This window comes from Nicotiana tabacum, chromosome 23 (genome assembly GCF_000715075.1).
Source record: "Nicotiana tabacum cultivar K326 chromosome 23, ASM71507v2, whole genome shotgun sequence".
Lineage (NCBI taxonomy): Eukaryota > Viridiplantae > Streptophyta > Magnoliopsida > Solanales > Solanaceae > Nicotiana > Nicotiana tabacum.
Window position 1 is genome coordinate 119963458 of NC_134102.1, and position 8970 is coordinate 119972427.

Genomic DNA, 8970 nt, shown 5'->3' on the forward strand with positions numbered 1-8970 from the left:
AGGTACACATATGTTTAGCAGCCTTGTGGGCACAGAGGCGCGATTATGGCAAGGACTTAGGTGAGCTGCATTCTATACGGCGATTCGCAGCCAACAGAGTCTCCCTCAGAGTACTTACATTTTTCCTGTCCAATTTGTATTCCGGACAGCTGTTGTATTTTATTCTACATTCCTAGTTAATGCTCATGCACTTGTGACACCGAGTTTTGGGAGAATTATGGGTTGTGCTGTATTGGAAATTTTAAAGATATTATTATTTGTTTTTATAAACTTTATCTTTTACGATTTAAATTGAAGGAAAAAACATGATTTCAAAAGTAACAAAATGAGAACCCAATTAAGTATTTATTGTTGGCTTGCTTGATAGTGGAGTCCGGCTCCATCATGACCTTTATGGATTTTGGGTCGTGACAACATGGTATCAGAGTATTAGGTTCACTTAGGTCTTACGAGTCATGAGCAAGTCTAGTAGAGTCTTGCGGATCGGTACAGAGATGTCTGTACTTATCTTCGAGAGGCTACAGGGCTGTTAGGAGCACTTTCCTTCTTAATTCCTCATTGTATGAATTGATTCCTTGAGGCTTATGCCTTTGTTTCCTTCCTATTAAATCTTATGCGATGTGAAGCGCTTGTTATAAATCAAAAATTGAGGAATTGTAATGGTACTATAGATGCGGTGCAGGATGTTACTCCATGCGTAGTTGATTGGGCTATCGTCGTCGCCTTGCGGAAGGATATTCTATCATTTTAGCTCAGTAGCCGTACTTCTAGGAGCTTTGAGACTATGCACAGGTTGCTATGATGCTCAAGAGTTATTGTCGCACGGTATTGATGTGATGGTAGGATGCTTGCCTATGTGTCGGGGCAGTGAATGACTTGGAAGGAGGTTTACTCAGTGCATAGTTCCGAGATTCAGTATCTTATTTCTGGCAGAGGAAAAGCAATTGGCCTATGAATGTGTAGATTTGGGTTGATGGAGTAACGAGGCTTGGTATTTTCGAGCGTAGTAGAGTTCCCAAACTGTGATGTGGTGTCATCGTCCTTGTTGAATGCGTTAAGGTTCGCCGATGTTATGGCCTTCTTCAATTTGCCTTTGGGGCAGGGTACTATGAAATGGTGCTTGAGATGCGGTTGTAAGAAATAACGGAGTGTAGCGGTTTCGGAATTGAATTGGTACTTCTAGTATTGATGGCTCAAGGAAGATGATCTTCGGAAAGGTTAAAGTCAGTAGCGATCGATGGGTTCAAGTGCTACAGAGGTAGATTTTGATTTAAGGCAATAACTGGGCAGCGAAGGATGAGGAAGAATGTGTGGGAAGTGTCTTGTCGCGGTTAAGTTTCTAGAAGGCCAAGTGTGAGAAGCAGAAATCGGGTAGTTGCTTAAAGGAGGGGGTTTGACCAAAGTGGGAGAGTGACAGAGTAGCATATGGGTTACTGATTTCGTAGTAATTGTACCTAGTGCAGCGGCATTGGATGATGTTGGCACGGAGTTTCCACAGGCGGGTTATCTCTTGTGAGCAGGTTAGCGGCCGCGTGGTGTTGATGAAGCTTCTGCGAAGAATTTCTACTGACTATTCAGGAAGAGGTCAAATATGTGCATGTGGCTAGTGATTCAGAGTGGCTATGAAGAGTTTAACAGAAAGGTTTCGAGAAATTTGGTGGGTTGATTGTGCAAGATCATGTCAATGATGAAGAAAGAATCTTGGCGGGTTCTAGAGTTATGCAATGGTAGCTTCAAGCTAAGTGGGAGAGTCCCACCGCCTACAGTTGGATTGCATGGTCGTCTATTTGTAAGATTTTTGGTTATCGACATATTGATGGGTTATTACGACTAAGGAAAGGGAACATAAGGGGTAATTCGAGTAGAGAAATTGATCAATGTGTGCTATATTTGGCCTTATCGATTCATGTTCAGGCCTTGGGAAGACTCAGAGTTTATATTTCGTGTATATGTGATGTACAAGGAAAGTGATTCAGCTGGGTGCTTATTGAGAGAGTGTTTATATGCTAGCGGAGCCTTGGAGTTGATTGTATTCTGGACCAGGTCGGAATGGGTGACTCTCAACAACAGTCCTAATGGATTCAAAGGTTAAAGTGGGGTGTCTAAGGATTTCGAGTCTGTAGTATGGATAAGTATCCAACTGTTGCAGCGGATTATGAAATGTGGCTTGGAGTGTTCTACATTATCTTCGGTCTGCGGTGTGGCATTTGAGGAATGTGAAGAGGTAACTTCGGATTCGCGAAAGGGCCTTGCAGAACGGGTGTACCAGTTAGCGATGCTATTGTGCGCTTAAAGAGAACGTGAAATGGTTCATGGGATTTGAGACAGCATGGTCTTGTGATTCAAGGACACTCAAGATGAATGCGGATTGAGTTTGTTATATGTTGACTGGAGTTAGTATTATTTCTAAGACAAGTTAAGGATAAGTTAGAAGAAGTCGGATCGGTTAGCCTTGGTTGAATTGGCATGATGGTGTTAGTGATCAGTTCCTCCAGCATGATTAGATTATGCATGTGGTTTGTGGCGGGATGTGCGAGGCTTGACAGCCACCATAATTGATTGTATTTGGATGCATTCGAGTATTATGGCCTGTTATGTGTAGCCAGATCCTGGAAGGGTTATGGTGGTTTAGATCATTACTTGAGGATTTGTGTGTTCTACGGTTATCAGAATTTAGTCATGTGTTGCAATGATTCTCCTGAAACGAGTAAAGTGAAAGGTTTCAACAAAGTAAAGTGTGTATCCTAATAGTGGTTTAGGAGCTATGATGCAATTCTTGGGTCCTCGTGTATTGGTAAGATAGGTGCGGTGAGCGGCATGAAATTTGAAATATTAGGGATTGAGGTTGCAGTTCGGTATTGACAAGGATGTCACGAGCTCGGATGAGCAGGAAAAGGAATTTAGATGTTTAGAATAAGTTGGTATTGTCTCCAGCGTCACCTGAGATCAGTGTCCTGTGTAAGAAGCTTTGCGTACTGATTGCAGATTCTTGATATGCTTTACAGCATTAGTGTGACCGGTGGTATGGATGTGCAGACTTGTTATCTGGTGCAGAAAGTCGTGGGAGCACATCCCACGAGAAGATTGTACATGTGTGACATGTAGTCACTTGATTGATCGAAGATTGGAACAAAGTATGGAGATTGCGGTACTATTGTTCATGTGAGAATTTATGCCTGGAGGGCGGTCGGTTAATTTGGTTGTGGACTGTGGAAGTTTGTTCTAGTTATGATGGCTGTTCTTGTGTGTTATGGGAAAAAGGGTTATTATGGATCCTTGAAAGGTTATTAGCCTAGTACGGTGCGATTAGAATCGGCATGAGGTCTGTGGATAGATTTGAATATGAATATGGGCTCTACATCAGGCCGGATGTGTTCATTTCAGCATAGCGCTCCTTATGAAGGAGTATTCGGACGTTGGATGTCGTTTCGCCGTCGGATATTTCATGTAATACTATATTGTGCCGTGTGAGTTGTGAAACGGCTTGGTACATTTCTTATGTGTTGAGATTTCGCATAGCGATGGTGTTATGTGAGCAGGATGGCTCTCGATATTCAAATCATATATCACACCTTAGTTGTGCTTGAGTTTTGTAGCGTATGGCGCTATCTGTCTCCCCAGGGATGGTATTATGCACTTAGCGTGCTTGTGGCTGATATTCGGGTATTTTGTAGTAATGAGCATTCTAGCTCGGTAAGTATCTCTTTATGTAGATTTTATGTGTGGATCGGGTAGCACGCCTCCACGGGTATGTTGTTTGGATCGGGTTGCACACCGCAACAATGGGATGTTGATTACAGTCCCCTATATCTATTTTCGTGTGTTTTGTTTTCCATTTTCCGGGGAAGGTTCATAACACCTTTTCGGTTTAGTTGTGTGGGTTGAGTAGTCCCTTCCAGAGATTTGTTTTCCTTATGTATCACGTTCAAGTTTGTATCTTATTGGCGCATTGCGGCATCATATGAGACTTTTGATCGTGTCTGAGGTGGCTTATTGCCCGAGCAGCTTATACTGGGTGAGACGAGATTTTTGGATCTAGGATCAGTGCGATCGGATTATATGAGGTATATTAAAGAGCAAATACCATTATTTAGTTCATAATGGGGTGATGATTCTAGTCAAAGGGAGAGATTCAATGATTTGTTGACTCTACAGTTGGTTATGAATTTCTACACATCTCTTCCGTTGTGGCGGTATTGCAAGAGTTGGAACAAGACTTATATATGTCATGAGGTGCATTGTGAGCATCAGATTCGTGGAATTTCGGCTATTCTTATTAAAGGATGTTATTATGGTCATGTGCGTTATGCAGTGCATAGTTTGAATTCAGCAAAGGTATGCAATCATGTATCGGTGCATCGTGTAGTGATTGATACGACGTTCGTATGTTGGAAACAGGACTGGTAGAAGATTCCATATGTTGGAATTTGACTCTAAGGCTAATTTGACTAAACAAAAGGGGAATCTTCAGATTTACTCGATCTAGTGTGCTCAACTGAGTTGTGGTAGCACGGGTAGGTGCACGAGGTGCTAAACAGTGATTTCGGACAACTCCAGCGCAGTTCTTAGAATGTTCGAGGACGAACGTATGTTTAAGTGGGAGAGAATGTAACGACCCGACCGGTAGTTTTGAGCTCTAGCTCGTCGTTCAGCAGTTTGAGGCCATGAACAACTTCACTTCAGGTATTATGATTGGTACGCATGGTCGGAATTGAAATTTGGGAAGTTCAGAGTTGATTTGAAAAATAAATTCTCATTTCGGAAGCTTTAAGTTGGAAGAATTGACTAAGGTGGGATTTTTTTAAGTAAACGATCTCGGAATCGGGATTTGAAGGTTCCAACAGGTTCGTATGATGAATTCGGACTTGGGCGTATGTATGAATCGGGTTTTGGATGCCCCGGGAGCATTTCGGCACCTATTGTGGAAGTTAGCATTTTGGAAGAATTTCATAAATTTGGGTTGAAGTGCATTTCAATGTTATCGATGTCCGGTCTGGGAATAGCTCCGTATGGTGATTTTGGTATTGGGAGCGCGTTCGGAAGTGGATTCGGAGGCCCGTAGGTCATTTTGGAGTCATTTGGCTAAAGCTAGAAATTTGAAGGTTTTTGAGAAGTTTGACCGTTAGTGGACTTTTTGATATCGGAGCCGGAATCCGATTCCGGAAGTTGGAGTAGGTCCGTAATGTCAAATGTGACTTGTGTGCAAAATTTGAGGACAATCGGACGTGATTTGTTAGGTTTCGGCATCGATTGTAGAAGTTGAAGTTTGAATTGGGGTACGATTCATGATTTCGATGTTGTTTGATGTGATTTGAGGTCTCGAGTAAGTTCATGTTATGTTATGGGACTGGTTGGTATGATTGGACGAGGTCCCGGGGGCCCTGGGTGGATTCCGGGTGGTTAACGGATCGAATTTGGAATTTGAGGAAGAGCTGAAGCAGCTGAGCATCTGGTGTAACCGCACCTGCGTGAAGAGGGCCGCAGGTGCGAGCCCGAAGGTGCGGGAGATGACTAGCAGAAGCGGAAGGAGCCAAGGCTGCTGAGAACCGCAGTAGCGGAAGGATTTGCGCACCTGCGATGGCGCAAGTGCGATGTCAGTCCGCAGAAGCGGCAAGGGCCGCAAGTGCGGATGGAGCTCCGCAGAAGCAGATGCGCAGGAGCGGCCTAAGAGCTGCAGGTACGAAAATATCGCTGGGCAGTGGGGTTTCTTTAAAACGGGACTTGGCCCATTTTTCTCCCATTTTCATTTTGTTTGGGCGATTTTGAAGAGCTTCAAGGGGAGAGTTTCAGCAAGCAACTCAAGGTAAGTGATCCCCCCTTATTATAAGTTAAATACATGGTTTGTATAAGAATTTAAACATGAAAATTAGTAGAAATTGTGGGGGGTTTGGTAGAAACCTAGAATTTGGTATTTTGGATTTTGGATTTTGACCATGAATTTGGGTATGGAATGGGGAATAAATCATATATTTGAGTTCATAAGGTTATGGGTAATGATTATCTTCGAAAATATTTGGAATCCGGGCACGTGTGCCCGAGGGTGATTTTATCGACTTTTCGATCGGGGTTAGAAATTGTTATAAATTGGATTATATTGAGTATATGAGTATATATTAATGGGTTTGTATAATCATTGGCTAGTTTTGGAGCGATGGGCATCAGTTTGAATTGTCGAAGCGACCTTGGAGCCAGTTATGGAATTTTGGAGCAAGGTAAGTCTCCTTTCTAACCTTGTAAGTGGGAATTAACCCCATATGTGAACTAAATTATTGTGTGCTTCTATTTGTGGGGGCTACGTACGCACGAGGTGACGAGAGTCTGTACGTAGCTACTAGCTGTGCCTATGTCCGGATAGTTTTAGGCTCACATCATGCCTTGTTGATATTGTTATTAATTTATGTTTATTGTCTGCCTTGAGAGGGAGTAAGATTGAGTTTGCTTATTAAATGTTTTGAAAGGAGTTGAAATTGAAGAACTTAAGATTTAAAAAGTTTCATTTGAACTTCAGAATTCCGAAAAGGATTGAGTAATGCTATAATAGCTTAAAAAATCTATGTGTAACCGCGTCACACGTATGTTTCGCGAGCGGGGTAGTTTCCTTAAAAAGTTTCAAGTTGAATTTTTCTTATTTTGAAAAGAATCAAGAAAGAGATTTGATTTAAGTGTTAAACTTATATTTGGCCGCGTCGCAGGTATGATTCGCGAGCGGGATATTTCCTTAAATTTATATCTGACCGCGTCGCATGTATGATTCGCGAGTGGGGTATTTTCCTTGAATTTATATTTGATCGCGTCGCATGTATGATTTGCGAGCGGGGACAGCGTCGCATGTAAGATTCACGAGCGAGGAAATTTATAGATGCATCTATGGTTCGCGCCGTTTGATCCTCGGCAGTGCATAGTTTACTTTTATGTTGGATCGGGACTCCTCGACATTTCCTATATATATTATCCTCATGGAATCGTGCGTAATATTGGCAAGAAGCCGGTGTATCTGAGGTTTTTACTTGATTTAAATTATGACCATCTCTTTGATGAAATCCACCATCTCTATATGTGCTCCGGTTACGGAAAGAACTTGCTAGTTGAGAGCTCGAGTAAAATTATAAAGAGGGGAATTATGCCACATATTTTATACATGGTATTTCATAAATTTACTCAGTTTTATATCTATTCACTTCTTTACTATACCTGATATTAATTATATCCCATAGTAAGTGTTCGAGTCGATCCCTCGTCACTACTTCTTCGAGGTTCGGCGGGATACTTACTGGGTACGTATTGATTTACGTACTCATGCTACACTTGCTGTATATTTTTGTACAGGTACACATATGTTTAGCGGCCTTGTGGGCACATAGGCGCGATTATGGCGGGGACTTAGGTGAGCTGCATTCTATTCGGCGATTCGAAGCCAACAGAGTCTCCCTCAGAGTACTTATATTTTTTCTGTCCAATTTGTATTCCGGATAGCTATTGTATTTTATTCTACATTCCTAGTTAATGCTCATGCACTTGTGACACCGGGTTTTGGGAGGATTATGGGTTGTGCTGTATTGGAAATGTTAAAGATATTATTATTTGATTTTGTAAACTTTATTTTTTACGATTTAAATTAAAGGAAAAAATATGATTTCAAAAGTAACAAAATGAGAACCCAATTAAGTATTTATTGTTGGCTTGCATGACAGTGGAGTCCGGCGCCATCACGACCTTTATAGATTTTGGGTCTTGACATTATTGGAGGGGGATTTTCATCAATATCCTAAGGTAAGTAACTCCCACACATTTTTGAGTTAATTACGCGTGTTTTAACTAGATTTAACATGGAAAGATTGTGAAACTTGTAGAAAATATGAACCTAAGGTTTTGATAAAAATGGGATTTACCCACGAAAATGATTATGGGATTGAGTGAAAATTATATATTTGAGTTCGTGAGGTTATGGGTAACAACTTTCTTCCAAAATTTTCGGAATCTGGGCACATGATTCCGGGGTGAATTTTAAGAATCTTCTAATTTGGGTTGGTGACGAGTGTCTGGTGTATGTAAGATTCTAACTCGTACTCTGTCAAATAATAGCATAGAAAGATGTCGAACCCACAGAGATTGGTTCATCTATTCTACAGACGTTTCTTGTTTTAATTATTATTTGAGAAAATCAGAAAGAGTTGAGTTGTGAATTAACTAACTTAAAATGCATGAATGGCGCAATAAAAATATTTTATTTTTCACAAATATAATAAAAAGGTGTTGGGATTCTGTCTTCACTTTATATTTTTATTAAATAGTAGATATATTTATCTTCAATTACTATTTCTCATAAATGTATAAATGCCTCTCACGATTACATTTATATATTATTACTATAGTTGAACTATTAATTGCACTCCTCTCGGTTATACAAATTAATCGTTAAAAAGGTAATATTAAAGAACCAGAAATGTATACTTGAACTAAAACATGCTCTTTTTTAGTAAGGCCCTTTGGGTTAACCCACTTGTTATAACTGATTACAACAATATTCGCCTCTTTCGATTACAAATAAGTGTAGAATCAATTTTAACATATAAGAGCTAGATGTTACTAAAAGTTAATATCTATCAATACCAAAATTAACTATATTACTTATTCCGCCTCTTTCGATTACAGAATTAGTAAGAAGTTAATATGTAGTATGAAATAGATAGATATTAACAAATTAAATAACACCTAACTATAAAGCAAATAAAATTTAAATAAAAATCTTCAACTCAAGCATGTGAAATTGAGGGATAATATCTACTATTAAATACAAATATTAAGATCTGTCATTCTCCCAACACAAAAAAAGTTACTCTATAATGGAGTTAGTACTGACAACGGAAATATTCTTGCCCATTAAATAAGAAAATAAAAAAAATATTCAAGAGAATAATTCACTCTATAAAAACATGAACTAGAGTAATTTTCAATATTATAATTTATTCG